Consider the following 21,641-nt stretch of genomic DNA (forward strand, 5'->3'; position numbering starts at 1 on the left):
GATCACAGGATGAAGAACAGGGCTCCAGGAGCTCCAGGAGCTCCCTACTGTTTTAATGTTTTGCTAGAGAGAAAAACAACCCTAGCTTAACAATGGCTAGGCTTCAGGGATCCTGTGAGTATTCTTTAGCATATGAAAGTCCCCTTGAAAACTTCCTCTTGACTTTACCTCCCCAACTCCCAAATGTATAATCACTCTCTCCACAGGGTTCAGAGTCCTGTTCCCATGCTTTAAAAAAAATCACCCTTTGCACCAAAGACGACTTCAAGGATTCTTTTTTGGCCATCAGCTCCAGACCCCATGAACCCCATCACCCCAAAACCTCATCAGTCATCATGGTCCTTTCTGCATTTCACTGCTCAAGCCTGTTTGCCTGGAAGTGGACTCCACACCTAATATCCCTAATATCCTTCATCTCATTAAGGTATTCTAGAAATATTCCAACTTAGCCTAACTCTTCCCTTGTTGTCAATGTGTTATGTTGCAAAGAAAATGATATAGAACCCAGACAATAGTTAATGAGACAATGAAAGAATTAGCTGATGACTACTCACCGATTAACTCAATTATATTTGATAAGTCCTTTTTTTTTTTGACTTCCATCAAAAAAGAGAAAGGAAGTAACTGGAAACATTGAGAGAATATGTCTTTAGACAGATCAGTTTGAAAAACAATCCCTCATAGCTACCTTTTATTAAAATACAAATGTGAGAAAAAATAATTATGGAAACATATTACAAAATTGTTTTGCATTTATGTAAATATATAAATGCGGTCAGACCACAACTGCAATGCTGAAAACAAATATATTGAAATAGATATCTGATTTCACTGGGGTAACAGATGCTTGACTAATTCAAGATATCAACAAGGATGTGAAAACAGTAGGCTATAAAGTCACCCCATGATGTGTCAAAGCTTGGAGTTTGTAAAAGATGCAGCTCACTGAATTGCTAGCTTAATTGTGTGAACTGCTGTTGCTATTAAAACTTGATTTTTAAAACTTTATTGGATTTTTCTATTGCATCACCACCCACAGCTTAAAGTATACTAATTATACTTATAATTTAAAACACTATACACTGAAAATCCAACAATCCTAATAATAAAATATGAAATTCGAAAGGACATCCGTAAATTACAGAAAATAATTATTATAACATTTGCTCCAAACAACTTTTGGGGATGGGGGGTGGTTCTTGGCATCTTTTTTGTAGGTCCATTCTTATTGTTTTCATTTTTCAGACTGCCAAAGCTGGTTACATAAATATGTTAATCTAGGTAATCTAATCCTCTCAGACTAATCTGATCTCAATTAAATTACTTAGCAGGAATGTACCACATGGAGTGTCCTGCCAGTAGGCTTAAAACCATAGATTATCAACATAAAGGACTTAATGTAATGGGAGGACAAAGAGGATAGAGTAAGAACTGCAAGAAAAGAGAATTTACAATATTCAGCATTCACTAAGTGCCTGAGTGCTAGCACAGAGATTAATTCTAAAAAGCCAAGAATTAAACCCCCAAAGAAATGGTATTCATGTACAAGTCTTTTTCTTGATACCTGAGAACTCTCTCTTTGCTGGTCTCTTCCTGTCCTCCTCTGCTTCCTATTATAGAAAGCACCTTTTAACCAAGGGTTTCCCCACCCACTGGGTGGCAAGGAGTGCCCCTTGTATTAAGAGGTGATACATATCAGAGTGCTTGGCTGGTTCAGTCAGTAGAGTGTGTGACTCATGATCTCAGGGTTGTGAGTTTGAGCCCCATGTCGGGTATAGAAATTTTTTTAAAAACTTAAAAAAAATTTAATTTGTTTAAGTTTATTTTTGAGAAAGTGAAAGACAGAGAGTGAGCAGGGGAGGAGCAGAGAGACAGGGAGACACAGAATCCGAGGCAGAGCTGTCAGCACAGGGCCTAACTTGGGGCTGGAACCCATGAACTGTGAGATCATGACCTGAGCCGACATTGGACGCTTAACTGACTGAGCCACCAGGCGACCCCCTGCAAATTTTTTTTTTTTAAAAGATGACACATATTTCCTATATTTCCATACTCAAACCACATGTAGGAAACTTTAAACACATACTCGAAATTCCAGGAAGGCTGCAAAGCTGAGAAGGAGTTATAATATAGATCACTGGCAAATTCAGATCATGAGTTTAGTTCCTGCGAAGCGTTGTAGCTTTGGGGAAGATACCAGGAAATGACAGCCTGGCTTTCTTGGTTTTTTGCATATCTGATTTCATGGACTTTTCACTATTTTGGTGTATCTACTTGGGGCCTTTTGGATCTTTTGGATCCATCTCTCCCACTATTTTATCTTTTAGAACTCTTTGACTAGTGTCTCCAGAGGGACCTGAGCTTTACATTATGGAAAGTGTCCCATGTTGGCAAACCTAATGTCGTAAGAATCAGATAAACAGACGATGGAGATGAAACAGGCCAATTTTACTTGCCTAGGTTAAAGGAGTTCAGCTAATCCCAATGTAAGTCACCAAGGCATGAAATTTGGGACTAAAGCACAAATAGTAGTGCAATATTTATTTGTCATATTTGCCAGATGTGTTCTCTGGACCTACTGACCTCAGCATCCTATGCCAGTCGTAGATGGCAGCTGTCTTTCTCCCTCTCCCTAACTCTCTCCACTCACAAACACAAATGGAAAATTTTGAATATTTGATATTAGAGACAAATATTTAACTCACAAATAGTGTTTTGTTTGCTTGTTGGATTAGTAATTTGGACAGTTCAAAAACATTTTAGCTCCTTTATTCCAGTTATGAGTTAGTGAGCACATAATTTGTCACCAGCTAGGCCCCAAGACTTGACCTTTACTGTTCTCCTGCTTGTACTCACTAACCTTTGTATTAATTTTTCCTTAAGCTCTTCTTTCTGGCTTACCTCTTAACTCAGGCAATTGAAACCTAAAACCACCTTTCTGGTGATAGTGACTGCCCTAACAAGACCTCCTCCAGTCCCAGAGCACCCAGAACATTTAAGCTAAAGCCCTTATTCTTGCCTGCACAGGTGGACCATGGAGTAACCTCTGAAATAACCTACAATTACCTTTACCTCAAGATAATACTAAAATCTCCACCCAAAGAGGAGCGCAAGCCTCATTTACATAACATACAATGTATGTATAGGTAAGACTGCTTAAAGCACATGCACGACCTTATGCCCATCTCTACATAGGATGACAAGGCTTCCCTATCTAATATCTAAAAATTCATCCTTGGGGCGCCTGGGTGGCGCAGTCGGTTAACCGTCCGACTTCAGCCAGGTCACGATCTCGCGGTCCCGGTGTTCGAGCCCCACGTCAGGCTCTGGACTGATGAGTCAGAGCCTGGAGCCTGTTTCTGATTCTGTGTCTCCCTCTGTCTCTCTGCCCCTCCCCCGTTCATGCTCTGTCTCTCTCTGTCCCCAAAATAAATAAACGTTGAAAAAAAAATAAATAAAAATAAAAATTCATCCTAATCCTAAGCAAAAGGAACCCATTCACTCTCTCTCGGGGAGTCAGAACTTTGGAAAGCCATTGCTGTTGATCTCTTTGATGTGAAAGGTTGTGGATTGGGAGAAAGTGACCAAGAAAGAATTCTTGAGACATTTTTGGTGCAAAAATTTTTTTTGTTTATTTTGTTTTCTTTTGTTTTATAGCATGGGGACAGGACCTGTGGGCAGACAGAACTGCCCTGGGGTTGTGAGGAGTGGCTGATTATATAATTTTCAAGTTGGGGGGTGGTTAGGGTTAGCATTAGCCTCTAAAGAATTTGGAAGCAAGGTTTCCAGGACCATGAGGGACTAGCTATTATTAGGAAAAGGTCATTTACTACAGTCTAGGAAAACCTTAGTCATGAGACACTTCAGATGTATATCAGAGGACCATACAATTAGAGGATGATTGCTAAAATATATCTTGGGCGGGGGTAGAGATAAAGGACGTTTCCAAAGGGTTTTTTACAGGATCCTGGAGGTCATGATAAGGTCAAAATAAGGATGCCTCTAGCAAAGTATTAACACTGAGGCAGCTAAGCTCCTTGAGGAAGGTCACCCTGTCTGTCTCAAGTACTTGGCAATTGACTGTAAATTCTAAGGACATTTAATTTATTTTTCTGTATTTCTTTTGCCTTTGTTCTCCAAGTCATCCTTATTTGCTGCAAATAAAAGTTTTCTCTGTGGGAAAACTCAGCCTGTTGCAGTTTCTGACTCATGGAGAAGGAAGTCACATTGGTTAGGTTACAAGTTTGTTACCCTCTATTTTCTGTCTACCAGGGTTGCCTTTAATATTTTATATTGTGACTGCTCTTTCTCTGTTAGTCTGGTCCCCAGTGTGAGGGAAATAACCTCACACACACAAAAGAGCCATCAGCCTGGTTACCACAGGGGAGGTGAATGGAGAGATGGGTAAAATAGAATGGGGATTAAATAGTATACTTGATGCGGTTTTGGAGCGGTAGGGTCTGGAGCTGATGGCCAAGAAAAAACTCTTGAGACATCTTTGGTACAAAAAAAGTGATTTTATTAAAGCACAGGGACAGGACCAGTGGGCAAAAAGAGCTGTTTTATAAGTGTGAGTGGTGACCTTTTATGGAGTTGGGGGAGATAAAGACCAGAGGAAGTTTCCAAAGGGATTTTCATATGCTAAGGAAGAGTACAGGATACTGAAGGCCTAGCTATTGTCAAGCTAAGGTTGTTTTTCCCTCTAGCAAAGCATTAACATTAAGACAGTAGGGAGTTCCTGGAGGAACTTTACTTTGCCAGCCTCAAGAAGTTGTCAATGGGCTACAGGTTATAAGGAAATTAAATTTTGTCTATATTTTCTTCTGTCTTTGTTCCCCACATCTCTATGGAAGGGAGGGTAAGATTGGGGCTCCAGAACACTGAGTCTATAGTTTTCTGGAGATTAAGATATTGATGATTGCGTTTCTCTTATAATTTACCAAAATGTATGTAAACTGATAGAGATTCATATCCTGCCTGTGATCTCCATCAGTTAACCAGTTGTTTTCTTTCATTTCCTTTGTTCTTGGGCAGTCAAAGTGCCTGAGGTATGTCACACATATCTCACCCGGAGAGAGGGGGTGTTTGCCTGGTGTCAGCTTGCCTTATGCTCCCTCATCACACTTATGATGAACACTGAATAAGGTATAGGATTGTTGAATCACAATATTGTACACCTAAAACTAATATAACATTGTATGTTAACTATACTTGAATTACAATTAAAAACTTAAAGGAAAAAGAGCCATGAGCCAACCCATATCTTTGCTGTTTTAATCAACTGAAATTCTAGCTGTGTTTCTTACCATAGCATAACCTAGTCTATCCAGAAAGTTATGTAGGGGCCCAGGTCACTCTGCCCCCAAATGTGTCACTTTGGCATAAAGATGATTTCTAGTTAAAATAATAAAAACCCAGCAGGTGCAGGAGAGATGCTATGTCCCCCAATAACTGCCTAAATTTACATTTTGCAAAGGAGAGCCTAGAATAGGAAGACAAGTGTTAACAGAGGCCCCCTTTACCACAGGAACTCATCTGCATAATAGGTCAACTTGTTTTTCCTAATGTCTCCTTTTGCATTCTTGCTAATGAGTTTCCCCCCCTTAATGTCTTCAGATCCCTACCCCTCTCCATAGCTCAGGTAGGCTTCATGTTGCTTCATTGTCTTCGGAATTTCAAGTCTGTGTGGATTTCCTCCATGTACATCTATTAAATTTGATTTTCTCCTGTTCACCTGTCTCATGTCAATTTGATTCTAAGTCCACCTAGAAGGACCACAGGACAGAGGAATGTCTTCCTCTCCAACAATTACATATGTGAAGAAAGTATGTTTGGGCATGAAATACAATTGCCAGTAGTTGAAAACTTTTATTTAACCTAATTTTATGGGCTAAATGCAAATTAGTTGAGAATGCATTAATAGAGAGGATGTTTTGAGAAGTATTAGTAGAACTAAATATAATTATTTGTGTCAAAGACATGCATGTAAATCTTATATAATATATCTTTAGTTTGTCAAATAAATGTATAAAATATGGAAATGGGGTTTTTCATGTAACAGAAGAAAATATGTTTCATAACATTTTCAAATTAAATCACACAAGAAATATGATAAATGAAAACATCAGTTTCTTACACAAGGGATATAACAACAAAGCACATGATGAAAACCAAAATAACCTAAAAAACGACATACTGTATGATACGTCAAAGCAGTGAATTTTAAGTGGTTTGTGAAAACACCTTCTTCAAATTTTTCTCAAAATAAGCTCCCTTGAGTCCTATGTGTGAATGTGCTTTTAACAAATTCCTTTTTCCCCTTTAAAGTGCCAATACTACTCTTCCTCTCCAGGTACTTGGCTAAATAGTTTTCTTTGACAACAACTATTGGGATAATTTCATTTCATTAGTTTTATATTGCAAATGCTGTGCAATAAGAATATCAAATCATGAGTGTGTTTTATTAAAGTGACTGCTGCATGATGTTTTCCTCCCAAATACTATTCCTGGAATACTATTCCCAGGGAAACCTATTCAACATAGACAACAACATCGCTGTTATATTTGCTGTGCATAAAGTAACATACTATAACTTGCTAATACAGTTATGGATAATAAAAGGATAATGAATTATTCATTGTAAACTTTATGCAAGATATTCTAGACATTCAAAATACACAAATTGACCATTAGGAAAATCTTTTCTTTTAATTTTTTTTTGTGTGTTTTTTTTTTTTAAGAGTGAGAGAGACAGACCATGAGCAGAGGAGGGGCAAAGAGAGAGGGAGACACAGAATCCAAAGCAGGATCCAGGCTCTGAACTGTCAGCACAGAGTCCAATGTGGGGCTCAAACTCATGGAACGTGAGATCATGACCTGAGTCGAAGACAGACGCTTAACCAACTGAGCCACCCAGGTGCCAGGGAAACCTTGATACAAGTTTGATGTGATATGGATGGAACTCCTCATGCTTGGGATAATTTCTCTAAACATAGAGCCTCACATATGGAACACAATAGGAATGTCTGAGTCATCTTTCTTATTTCTTTAGGGTTCTTATGGCCATCTGGTTGGCTAAGGGGTTTTTGTTGTTTTTCCCCCATTGTTATGGTAAAGAACATAAAGAAAATATTAAATAATTGAACAACAATTGTTCTACCAAATGATATGGTACTTATGAAAGCCTTATTTTAAAGAAAAAAAATACAAAACATCTTGTGATTTTAGTTACAAAACATGACATTTTAGTTACAAGAGACATGATTTTAGTTACAAAACATAACATTTTAGTTACAAGAGACATGTTACAGAATTGCTGAGTCTGAAGCTTTCTTTCTTAACAACAGCTATATCTCTCTGATACCTTTATTACACGACAGAGTTTAGATGTTTCTTGAAATCATTGTGAAAGTGGATGGAGATAGGATAGTTTATTGGAAGTGATATCAGAATAAGGATCAGAAAACTTTGTTCTGGTTTGTAGCTTAACTAGTGAAAATTGACCAGAAGAAAAGAAACACCACTTCTACCTTATATTATCCATGGGAGAAGAATAATAGTTGATGTGGAGAACAAAGGCAAAAGATAAAAAAAATAAATTTCCCCTTACAACTTACAGCCCATTGACAAGTCCTTGAGATAGGTAGAGTGACCTTCCTCTAAGAATTCAGCTGCCTCAATTTTAATAGTTTGCTAAGAGCAAAAGACAATCTTAGCTTAACATTATCCCAACCTCCAGGTTCCTATGTCTCTTTTAACACATAAAAAATCCTTTGGAAACTTCCTTTATCTCTCCCGTCCAACATATATGTTAGCAATCATCTTCCAAGCATATGGTCCACTGATATACATCTGAAGGATCTCATGACTAAGGTTTTGTTAGACAATAATAAAGAGCCCTTTCCTAATAATATCTAGGCCCCTCAAGGTTCTGGAAATATTGTTTCCAAAATTTCTTAGAGACTTATGCTATCTCTAACCCCCTCCCAACTTGAAAGTGTATAATCAATAGATTCTCACAACCTTAGTTCAGCTCTTTCTGCCAATGATTCCTGTTCCCTGTTTTAATAAAACTACATTTTTATGCACCAAAGTTGTCTCAAGAATTCTTCCTTGGCCATTTGTTCCTGAGCCCCAACATTTCCACCTCAATACTCTTGCTTCTCAGTTCCTGCTAGGATGAAAAAAAAAAATTTTTTAACAAGTAAATATGAGTTTCTCATATACAACTTAGGGAAGAGCAGAGGGAGAAGTTTGTTGGTCTCTTTTTCTTTTCTGTATCACTGTTTCCATAATTTGGGGGACAGTCATCTAGATTTCCATAACTGATCAAACAAAGCCTAGTAAATTTGAAATTGTGTTCACACAGGCCAGCATCATTCTTTCTCAGTAAGGACCTTAGCTAAAGTCCAAGCAGAGTGTTGCCCCAGGATCCATTATGATCTTTCTTTTCTCTAGCCAATATTTTCTTGCAAGGAACTTTCCATCATGAGTGGTGGTATCTAAGCCCAGGGGAGAAATTGCGCTTGCAGTTTTGTCTCATGGATGCAATAACAATTTGCCTTTGGCTAGGAGTCTTGTACTCTAGCTCTAACTATATGAGCCCTTGGTAGCCAATGAGTCCCCAGAGAATGCATACTTGTTTCACTTCTGTTTCACCCTCTGTATGAATTCCCTTCTGTTGTAAGCATGTAATTTGTTAATGAAGGTGGTTAAATTATTTTTAAATGTTCTTTTTTACTTCTATTACTTAAAATATTTATTGCCTTTTGTCCCATGTCTTACATTATAGTTAAAAAACTTATTAAAGTATTAGAATATACAGGCATTGCTCTGTTGCATACTGTTTAATTTTTACCTTTTTGCTTCATGTTTTGTATTTGGAATCATTTCTCTTCTGGACTGAAATGTGCAAATTTTTTCAGAAAAAAACAGAACAGATAGAGTTCATTACCTGATCATGATTCTACCTTCACTGTTTGTATCTCAGTGTACAAAAGCTATTGTTCCAGTCTGCTGCTACAACTTAAAACAAAAAATACATCAGTAGTGTGGAAAGTACAGAAACATACTGAGTCAGTGAGTATACTATCCATTAACTAAACCTCTCCATGTACTTTTGAAGCACAGGGTACCAAAACAAACTTTCTAACCATTTATCAAAGATCATTATCTATCATTTCCAGAAGAATGAAAAAATAAGCACTAAAGTTAGAGAAGTGAACAAATACACAGCATTTTTCTACCATTTATTCAGCCTTTCCCTACATTTTTCTCAGGAAGAAAGAAAAGGAAGTGTTGATCCTGTGTGATGCCAAGGATGGGTAGCTTGCAAACAGATATCAGCATGTAATTAACAAATAGAGAACAAAATCTAAATCTGTTTATTAATTTGATAACTGAAAAAATTTCCAATTTTACAGAATAGGTATCTAATATGTGAGATTTACATAATTCAAAAAAATCCTTCCCATTTCCTTTCCTGCATTTTTAAAAATATATTTAACCATATAAGGACACATGGGAAATGTATGCAATCATCACTAAATATTTTTTTTACTAATACAAAAAATAATAGTCTTATAATTGTGTAAATCTATTTAATAAATATACATAATACTTCAGACTCATTCTGAGCCGATCTGATTTTTTTAATGGATTATTATTTTTTTTTATATCTTTGTTTCTTGAATATATTCTATGGCAATTTTTACAAGGATATCAAAACTCAAGATATTGTATCAAGATAACCCATTTTTTGTTCCTTGTTTGTTTTAAATCTATTTTCATATTTCAAGTCTATGCATTTAATCTGGTGACTGTATCCTATTATCTCCATATCTCTATCTCCACAAATTAATATCTATGTCTTGTCAATCATCACTCAATCTTCTTGCTATATAAGACCAATGACATGCAAATTTTTATGATTTACAACCCTTATCTTATTCCATTAATTTTTGCATCTTCAATTTCAGTTCCTGGCTGCCTCCCAACTCTGTCTAACTAAATTGTTTTAAGATGACTATCGGATATCTAGGTACTCATTATTTCTGGAAGCTGTCTACTACCTTTCAACCTTTACATGATATATACAGCTGTCAAAATCCTGGACATAATCCCAAGCACTGAGTTTTCTACTAAGAAACATATTAAGGCTGTCACTGGGATATTTCTTGAGAAAAGAACTAAGAGATGCTAAATAATGGTCACTATCTTAATCAAACTCTAAGTTTTGTTACATTTATTAATAAAAGGGAAGAATGCCATATTTATACTCTAAGGTCAATGCGAATAACTGTTTTTTCATGATCTACTAACAGATACACTACAGAAATTGTCACCCCTTGTTCATCTAGAGTACAATTTTAACTGATATTCCCAATAAGCATTAAAAACTGAAAATTCTAACGGATTTTGAATCTTCCAAAAATATAAAAAACATGTCAAAAGGAAATGTCAAGTTCATTTAAGTTCTTGAATTTTTTATTCTTTTTTTCTGAAATCTGGTAAGGGCTATGACAACCATGTACACATAAAATGGCATGCTTATTCATTTTGATTCTGGGTTCAATTTTAATGATTATTTTCAGATACCTAGCAATATTCTCTTTTTTTAAAAAGTGTTATTTGATTTTTAATTGCCTCATTGATCTTTACTTTTTCAAGTTGTTTGAAATCTGATGGAAATTAAGTAAATCCAACTCCCTAGTAAACAGCCATTTATATTCTCAACCATTTTATCCACTGAAGAGATTTTTTAATGAATCAAAAAATGACCCAGCTTATGGAAACCCAAAAAACCTAAAATTATGTTTTGCATATCTTAGGTTAAATTCTAATTCATTTTTTAAAATAGGCTTAAGTCATTTTTTTAAGTTAAAATAAGTTATAATAAATACCACTAATTAACAAAACAGAGTCTCAGCTATCAATAATGAGGTCACATTGACGTAAGGTATATTTTTCCAACCATTTTGTAATACTTGAGCATAAATCTTTACCCTATTTCACTTGTGATTTCTCCAGATGCTTTCAGATTTATTTGAAACTCATAAAAATGTTAGTCAAAGACCTGACAGACCTAGTAGACTTATCTCCTAAGTCACAGATGAGGGAAGTGACTCCAACAAATGTGATTTCCTTAGTATATCAGAGCCATTTCTGACCAGATCTGGAACTAAGACCCAAGTCTTTTTATTTTTCATCCTAGTACTCTTTCTACAACTACTCCAAGTACAAGAACTAACAACTATAATGAAGTCTTTGCTTACTATACGCTCATCTGTAACAAACTACTTTCCAAGGTGTATATATTTGTTCATCTTTTTTATTATTCTATAGAGGTGCATATATGACATATATGACATGATATATATGTGTTACATTTAATTTCAAAACATTTATATATTTATAAACGTATGTGTTATATATAATTTTGTAATGTTTAGTGAAACCATGCCACACAAATGTTTACATAAAGTCATTATTGATGAACAAAATTAGAGATATTATCAGCTACATCTAGTCTTCTTAAATAAATAATTTATTTGTTATTAAAAAAGCCTTTGAGGGGCACCTGGGTGGCTTAGCCGGTCAAGCATTCGACTCTTGATTTCAGCTCAGGTCATGATCTCTGGTTTGTGAATTCAAGCCATGGATCAGGCTCATGCTAAATGTGCGGAGCCTGCTTGGGGTTCTCTCCCTCTCTCTCTTTCTCTCTTTTCCCCACACCTGCTCACATGCTCTCTCTCTCTCTCAAAATAAATAAATAAACTTAAAAAAAAAAAGCCTTTGAGGGACATCTGGGTGGCTCAGTTAAGCATCTGACTCTTGATTTCGGCTCAGGTCACCATCTCACAATAGTGAGATAGCGTCCCCCGATGGGCTCCGCATTGAGCATGGACCCTGCTTGGGATTCTCTATCTCTGCCCCTCCCCAACTCTCTCTCTCAAAATAATAATAAACAGGGGCGCCTGGGTGGCGCAGTCGGTTAGGCGTCCGACTTCAGCCAGGTCACGATCTCGCGGTCCGTGAGTTGGAGCCCCGCGTCAGGCTCTGGGCTGATGGCTCGGAGCCTGGAGCCTGTTTCCGATTCTGTGTCTCCCTCTCTCTCTGCCCCTCCCCCGTTCATGCTCTGTCTCTCTCTGTCCCAAAAAAATAAATAAACGTTGAAAAAAAAAAGATAGTATATCAAAATAATAATAAACATTTAAAAAAGGTTTAAAACAAAAAGACTTAGATATTAGTAATTTTATTAGTGCAGGAAAGCACCTCTGGAAATGATTCTCTATAATAAAAAATAAATACCCAGAAGTAAATAATTGGATAAAATGTTACAATATAAAGGGCTCATTTAGTCATTTAGCCATTCTTTTGATCAACAGATTTATTTATTTATTTATTTATTTATTTATTTTCTTATTTATTTTTAAAATGTTTATTTTGAGAGAGAGAAAGGGAGAGAGAAAGAGAGAGAGTGAGGGAAGGAAAGGAGAGAAAGAGAGAGAATCCCAAGCAGGCTTCATACTGTCAGTGGGGAGCCCAACATGGGGCTTGAGATCATGACCTGAGTAGAAATCAAGAGTCAGATGCTCAACCGACTGAGCCACCCAGACTCCTCATCAATAAACAGATAGTTTTTAGTGCCCATTTTCCTACTGCTATTGCTAGATTATGTAACAACAAAATAAAAAGAAAGCAATGTTGATGCCAAGGATTATAGGAATATTAAATATTATTCAAGTAACCAGTGAAATATTTTCCAGTTGAGGCAAATTCTTTTTTTTTTTTTTTTAATTTTTTTTTCAACGTTTATTTATTTTGGGACAGAGAGAGACAGAGCATGAATGGGGGAGGGGCAGAGAAAGAGGGAGACACAGAATCGGAAACAGGCTCCAGGCTCTGAGCCATCAGTCCAGAGCCTGACACGGGGCTCGAACTCACGGACTGCAAGATCGTGACCTGGCTGAAGTCGGACACTTAACTGACTGCACCACCCAGGCGCCCCATAGTTGAGGCAAATTCAAGGAAGATAAGGTACAATGTGCTAAAAGATAATGTAACAGAGGACTTTGACTTTGTCTTGGGTATCAGAAAAGCTTTTCCCAAGAAAGCATTGCTTAAACTGACATCTGAAGGATGGGCATAAGAGGTACATTTTAAATAGAAGTAGGGAGCCACAGCACAGGAATGGCAGGATAGTGAATTCCACACAAGCAAATCAGATTGGAAAGTACAACGGATTAGGAGGGGAAGAGCATGGTTCATGCTAACCTGATTTAAGGTAGAGGAAATCTCAAGATGAAGATTGAAGGTGGAAAAAAAACATGGCAGAGACCAGATTCTGCAGAGCCATGTGGGTATGTTAAGGGCTTCTTTCTTTAGCCTAAAAGCAGTGGGGTCGGGGCGGGGGGGGGGGGGGGGGGGGGGGAGGGGGGGAAGTAGTCAGAGAGGGCTTTTCAGTTGAAAAGTTTAATGATAGTATTTCTATTATGAGAGATCTCCTCAGCCATGGTGTGCACAGCAGATTGGATGTAAAGACATCAGTTGGGGAGTTATTATAACAGTTCATGGGAGAATTCAGTAGTGTTGATTTAGGCAGTGTCCAAACAGATGATGTGGAATAGACAGAATCAAGAGTTATTTAGAAAGAAAATGTCATAGGGGTGCCTGGGTGGCTCAGTCAGTTAAGTGGCCGACTTTGGATCAGGTCATGATCTCAGCTTGTGCGTTTGAACCCTGGGATCTGTGCTGACAGCTCAGAGACTGGAGCCTGCTTCAGATTTTGCCTGTGTCTCTCTTTGCCCCTCCCCCGCTCGAGTGCATACTCTCTCTCTCTCTCTCAATAAATAAATAAATATACCATTTTTTTTTAAAAAAGAAAGAAAATGTCATAAATTTAATAAACAGGATTTTTCAATGGATTAGACACTGAAGATGAATCAAAGGAGAAGTTTAAGGATTATACTCAAATTTTGACATGTTACATGGAATGAAATGCACTGCCCTTCATTGGAATAAGGAACCAGAGAATAACCAGTTAGATATAGAGGAGAGTGAACATAGTGAGTTTGATTTGGGAAGTATAAAGATAAAAAGAAGGAATATTTCCTTTCTCTCTATTACTTTAAGGGCAACTTTTTTTAAATATGTATTTCACCTTTGGAAGTACAAAGGCTTGAGAATGACAAGGTATTGTTTTAAAGTTCTTTCTCTACTTCTTATATGTATAAGATTCTAAGTAATCTCTCTGAACTTCAGTTCTCATCAGTAAAATGGGGAAATAATAATCATATTACCTATATCACAGGGTTATTAAAAGGTCAGGATAATGTGTATTGGAAAGTTACTTATAAAATCATAATTATTATAATGATACATATTTTGTATTGTTTATGCTTGTCTGTAAGTGGTGTGAGGTATGCTACTTCTGAAAAGTGAAGCAAGCATATCCCTGGATATTAATTTCTTAACAAGAATTTCTGGAATCAAAAGTTCATATGGCAATATGCCCAACATGAAGAAAATATAAATCATTAAAAATAACAACAACAAAAAACCCACATGTATTTATTCTCACATCCTAAATATCCTTAGAGAGTAAATACCTAAAGGACACCTTTGGCATTTCCTACATAAAAGATATTTTCTGTTTCCCCCATGTTAGTTATTATTAATAATTATTGAGGTACTTTAAATGCAACAGACACAATTTTAATGATTTTACGCAGATTAATCCATTTAATCCTCAAATAACTATAGGAAATTTGCTATTTTTCCCAACAATGTATTGGGGAATACAGAGATTATGTAACAGATTTATGGTTAAAAATCTATACATCAGAATTGAACCCAGGTAGATGTTTCCAAGAGGTAATATTTGTATTTTTATGCTAAATTTTGAGTTATACTACACTACAACACTTTAAGGCACTAAGTGCCATAGTATTTAGTATAACAGAAATAAAACAAATCTGACAGGAAGTCCCATTATTAAGTTTTAAGATAATAAATCAAGGTTTTTAACCACTTTAAGGATTATGACTACCACGGGCATTAGTAAGTCAGTCTTCTCTGCTTAAGAAAAAACTATAAAAGGGGGGATTGAATATGCTATAGAGTGTATTTTCAATAAAAATTACCACTTTATTTTTAACAATGTTAAGGATATCAATTTTCTTCACATTGGCCATGGTTTTATTAAAAGTAGTATGTAATTGAGGAGGGCACCTGTTGGGATGAACACTGGGTGTTGTATTGAAACCAATCTGACAATAAATTTCATACTAAAAAAAGTCATATGTATACTAAAAAAAATCCATTACTTCCTGAGATAGTTGAGTTATTTAATAAATAGAAGAGGATTATTTTTCTAATTATTTCATAAGAGTAGTAACCCTGATCTGTGAATCATGCTTGCATATTGCTCAGGGAACTCTTCAACCATAATACAAGAGAACCTAATGAAATACCCAATTGGCATATAATTATATATAATTTATAAATTTATTATTTTGAGCAATTACTCTTTACTCTGTAATAAATGTACTTCCACATTTAACTGTTGGAATGGATGACTGAGCTTTTTAAAAGCAAAATTTCTTCTTAGCAATTCGTATTTTGAAAGAACCAAAATTGAAATTCACACACTTCTTGGTTAAAAAAAAAATGTGATGCCTGAAAGACATTCAGCTAATTCCTGAATCACTATATTTGCTTGCTTTTCATTTTCATTGTATTAGAAGAAAGATTTAATAAGGTCAAATGAGGGAAGGTACTGGCAGATAAAGTATATTAGAGTCTTTTAAGAAAGAATCACCCAATCCCCTGTGAAGGTCAGGTGAATTATTATATTTTGACTTAGTTTTGTTTTAGAGGTGGAATAAAAATCTGATAAAATAGTCAAAAGCCAGAGTAAAAATAAAATAAATTTCTGGCCATTGTGAAAATAGGAAAATAGAAGGGGGGTGGGAAATCAATATATATAAATATAAGCTAGCAAAGCAAAAATTTCTTAGAAGAGAGAGAAGGAAAGAAAGAAAAAGAAAAAAATGAAGTTACTGTCTAATATGCACCAACTCTGTGTATTTTGTAGGCTCAATAATTTGTGCTTATGGAACAAGTTTAAATACTATAAGCAAACTAGAATATTTAATGACATGCTTGAAGGATTTACAAACTCAAAATTATATTAAACAAATCAGTATAATCCCAATCTTAATAATGCTACATCATAAAACATCTCACAGTGTATATAAATACATTCATCACTATCACAGGGTCTGTCTTCAGTTATATGTTGTTATGTTTGGGTCGTTATTTACTGCCCATATGGTGCTTTTAAAATAATTACAGGGTAAATGGCTCACATGTCCCAGTTAACATCTAACATTGTTTTGATATAAGCTTGCTTGGGCCATGCCCCTTTCCTTCTAGAGCAACTAAGACATCCTGCTACACACTGAACTACAAGACCTGCTCTACTGAACATATCAGTTGCAAATATCATTGCATTGTATGATTTCTAGTTGTAGGGGAAAAATAAATCTACATTAATCAAAATTTAATGGCACATTTATAAAGTATTCACAGTATTTCAGGAATCCATGGCAACTCATCAAGAACCAACATTCTAATTAATCTTAAAAAATGTCTCATTTAATCCACCAACCTTTGAGGAATTATCATCTTCACCATTTTTACGGATGGGGAATGAGGTTTAGGGAGACTAAATAAAAGTCCAGCATCATGGGAGGTAAGCTTCATGTGGAAACAAGAGGGTAGGTTGAGGCTTAGGTTTCATTGTGTGGTTCCCCCACCACATAAAGATATTAGGAAAACAGTTTAGGAACACACACACACACACACACACACGCACATTCAGAGGACTTGAAACATAAGCATATACAAAAGCAAATCTGACAGAGTAAATACATATTTTTTCCTTCCAAAAACATTTCAAAATTTTGCAGGAGGGGAAAATGCTTTTGTCCCTTTTCCTCATTTACAGAAATTAACAGGTTTAATTTCAACCTGAAACACTTTTCCCCAATATACAAAGAGATAGTTTAATAATTTCCAAGTATGATTTGGAATCTTATGTGCTGAAATATGAACATATAAGTACTGTCCCCTTGCATTACTAATAAAGTAGTTGGTCTCATATGGCTATCCCAGGGAGCATAAAATGAAATACATATTCATATATCCTCTATTTACTAATTTATAAGGCAGGTATTGAATATTTAATATCTGTATGAATTAATAGAAAAGCTATAATGCCAACAAAATGGATAGGCTACGCTTGAACTACTCTTCATGCGCCTCTCTCTTGGCTATCTATCTGCAGGAGAGGTAATAGATAAGGCCTGGGATTTTTAAAGTCCTTACATTTTCTTCAGCTTAAGAGCTTCTAATAAAAAGCATCTGTCCAATATCTAAGATATTCATGACATAACATTATCCAAAGTGTTGGATTACTTGCTAGGAAATCAGTGCAAAGAGGTAATACCCTATTTAAAATCAAATACCATCTGATTTCAACTTAAAATAAATTCTAATATAAAGTTCAGTTTCCTCTGACAAATTTAATTGGAGTACCTCTTTTCATTAAATTTCTAACTTCACCTGCTGGACTGACAAATGATACGGGCACATTCACTAAGAGTTCAGCTTGCAGGAAACGGGAAATAACCTTGGTGAAAGTTGCAGAGGACAACAAGTAGAGAACAGAAACCATATGCCTGATACACATTTTCTGTATATACCAAAGATTTAAACCAAAATGGGAAGACTGCAGCTGAATATTTCACTTTGTGCCTTCGAGTGTGGCATCTGTGTGCCGAAGGCTCCCACTCCAGACCACAGATTTATTTGCCATGTTTGAATCTCTAAAGATTCCTCTTTGTGATTCATTTCCTCCTCAACCACTCTGCAGAAAACTAAATTCTCTTTCACTTGCTACAGAAAGTTTTTACCAACAATAACACCACAGTACAGAGATTATTGCTTTCAGCTGCATGGGCAGATGTAGGCACACTCATGTCTAACTTGCTAATTGAATAGATCTATAAATTATCTATGAGTCACAAATAGACATCCTGCAAAAGAAGTAAATGGAGTGCTTGAATTAGCTCTCCTATTCTCCTCAATCTCTTACATTTTTAAACTTTTCTTCACATCCTAACAGCACATCATGCTGTTACTTCTGTTTTGTTGTGTTGTGTTTAATTTTCTCTCTTCATTTAAAAACATTATTTCTCTTGGTTTTGTACTTTTATTTTTCAAGTTGAAACTACTGTATTTTTCATTAAAATCAATGTTACAGAAAATATTTTCTGAATATGTGTTTCATTTCACTTCTGTGTTGGCCATCCTATTATTGCTTGTAAGTAATATTAAAATATTTTGTAAGGCAAATACTTTGTCTTCATGGGGATTGAATTTACATTTTTACTACATAGTCAAACCTCCTTTGATATTTTGAGTTCCTTTCTTAGGAAATCCCAATATTGTCTCAAATTCAGAGAGCCATATTTAAATTTTGCCTTTGGGGAAACTGAGGTATACAAATTGATTTGGGCTACAATCTCAATCTTTTATATGGTTGAATAGAAATGCATAGATGAGGCATATAAATTTCCTTCAATGTTCCCATGTTTGAACCTGTTACCTACAGGGCATAATTTGATAGGTTTAACAAAAAAAAAAAAAAAAAAAGAGGGGGTGGAGAGAAGGTTGGTTCATTTACCTGCAACTGAACTCCAATCTTGATTCATTGCATTATGGAATTTTATCATAAAAAATCAAATGTCCTTAAAATCCTACTCCTGTATCTTAGGAAAAATAATAATAAGTACAGAAGTAAGATCATTGCAGTGAGAACAATTATATTTAAGACACGTATTTATTCAGTTATTGGCAAGCAAGTTAAAATGAGTCACTTCATGTCCCTGAGCTTCACTTCTGAGCTTCACTTTTGTGTCTATAAAAAGGCAAAATTATAGCCAGTGACTCGTTCAATTCCTGGGACTTAGCATGCATTTCAGAAATTTTTTCTCACAAATTTCCTTCACAGAAATATTTTGACATACTATAATGTATTTTGTACAGTATGAGGTATATGAATATAGCAATTTTGGAAGTTGTATAAACATATGATATTTTGTTATAATATTTGACTATTAAAATAAAATAGAGGGGCACCTGGCTCAATTAAATGTCTGACTTTGGCTTAGGTCATGATCTCACGGTTTGTGAGTTTGAGCCCCACGTCAGGATCTGTGCTGGCAGCTCAGAGCACTCTCTCTCTGCCCCTCCCCCACTTGCACTCTGTCTTTCTCAAAAATAAATAAACATTAAAAAAATTAAAAAAATAAAATAGAACAGAATTATTTTGGTGGAAGAAGGCTTCAGATGTACCTGACCATTTTACATACGACATCAAATCCTCTAATAATCCTTTAATGAATAGATTATTATTTTCCACATTTTATGTGTGAAAGAAAGGGTCACTTACCCAAGGTTATATAGTTTTAAAATAGTTGTAAGATTTCTATTTAAAATGCATATCTATTTGACTTTTAAACCTTTGTTTTTATCTACTGTAATGGTCTATGGGGTTAATAACTGGGAAAACAAACACTCAAAGTGATGTTCTGAAGAACGTGTCTTCAAGGGGATATGACTCTTGGAGAGAGTTACATTTACAAGAGCACAATGTCATGCTTGGTAGATAGAATTGGGGGAATGGAGCAAGCAAAAATGGGGAGAAAGTATGAACAAGAATGCAGAGGCTTTGAGGAGACAGCAAGCAAGTTCCAGGGAATATGAAACTGTGTTTAAAATAAAGATACCAAAAAATATCTGTATAATAAAAAGATGCTTCAGTCAGAATAGTTCATTTACAGTAACCACCGTGTTTTAATGACTTAAAACAACAAAGCACGGTTCTCATGTATACTTGATGTTTATTATGGGTTGACTTGGTGTTTTCCTCTATGTTATCCTCACTCTTGTAGCCTATGGTAACAGAATATCCCTAATTTTAACACTGCTGATTGCATTAGTTCTGTCTGCTATAACTGCTACAGAATTGGTAACTTATAAACAATATAAATATATTTCTCATAGTTCTGGAGCCTGGAAAGTCCAAGATTAAGGTGCTAGTCATATTCTGGTGAGAGCCTGTTTCCTATATCACAGCCAGTGCCTTCTTGCTGTGTCCTCAATATGAATGAGGGGGTGGGAAACCTCTGTGAGGCTTCTTATATAAGAACATGGATCCCATTCATGTAGCTTCCACCCTTGTGACTCCGGAAGAACTCATCTTCTAATACTTTTATTTTTTTGGAGTTAGGGTTTCAACTATGAGTTTCAGGAGTCACAAACAATCATACCAAAGCACTAGTTGCCTTTATGAGAGAAATAATGCACTGTCTTAAAACCTCTGCTCATTAGTAACATGCCTCACTTTTGCCTAAAATCTTTCATTGCCCAGAAAAGCCAAATACCAAATCTACATTCAAAGAGATGAAGCGTAAGATCCTGTCATGTGCTTAAGAGGAAACCAGCAATATTTAGTGGACAGTATTTGAAACTGAATTCCCTCTACTTTCAGGGAACAAATGTTTCTAAACAAAGGCAAAAGAGATTCAGTTAAATGCAGTGTATTTTATGGGAATATCTGATTCAGTGCCACACTATAACTACTGAAATCCACTCAAGATCCAAAAAAGAAGTTTGGGAACAGGAGCACTATTTGGGGGAAGGCTGGCAGAAACACAAGCAGAACAAAAATCAGGACTCACTATCAGTTCTGGAGTCTAACAAAAAGAAAACCTCAGGAACCCAAGGAAATAAGACATATATCAGATAGGCTGTGTTTTCCTAATAAAAACTGCAGGTGAGGAATGAAGATTATAAAAGGTGAAATCAAAATATAATGCTTAACACTCAAACCCTAGAATAACGTTTGCTCTTCCTAAAGTCAGCATATTGAGAGAAGAGCTGCCACTGATATCATTTAACAATGGACTTTTGGCTAATTATAGTGGAAGATGATCTAGAAATGGTTCCTGCGGACAAAAGAGAGGTCTGAGAAAAGAGACGTGGGATTGACAGGAATGTAGAAATGCAGTAAACACACATATGGGCTACCTAACATTTTTTGTGTTTCTTGGCATTCCATCAGCAACATTAAAGCAGGCACATGATTCCTGAATATGTTAAGAGATATGTTTGTGTTCATGGTGGCATGTATTCACTAAGGAGGAATGAGGATTTTAAGATGTTCAAGTCAAGGCCATATACATCCTGGAAGGGTGGAGAGAAGAGAGGAGCATACTTGATTCTGATATAAGAAAGACCAAAATTCACAGCAACAATTTTCCTTAGCCTCTTCTTTACTTCTCTAACCCAAACAAAAGTTTTTTTTCCCTTGTTATAAGTATAACATGAGTTATATATCATGATTGTGGCTGAGATTTTAGACTTAGTTAAGATAATTCAGATTCCTAGAACTTGTTAAGTTTTTCATGGGGACTGGATGCATCTAATTAGAGAACTTTCTATAGATAAATACACAGAGATATATATTATAGAGATCATTTTAGGACAAATACACATTTTACCTATGAAAT

The sequence above is a fragment of the Prionailurus viverrinus genome, chromosome D1, assembly GCF_022837055.1.
Source record: "Prionailurus viverrinus isolate Anna chromosome D1, UM_Priviv_1.0, whole genome shotgun sequence".
In the NCBI taxonomy this organism is placed as follows: Eukaryota; Metazoa; Chordata; class Mammalia; order Carnivora; family Felidae; genus Prionailurus; species Prionailurus viverrinus.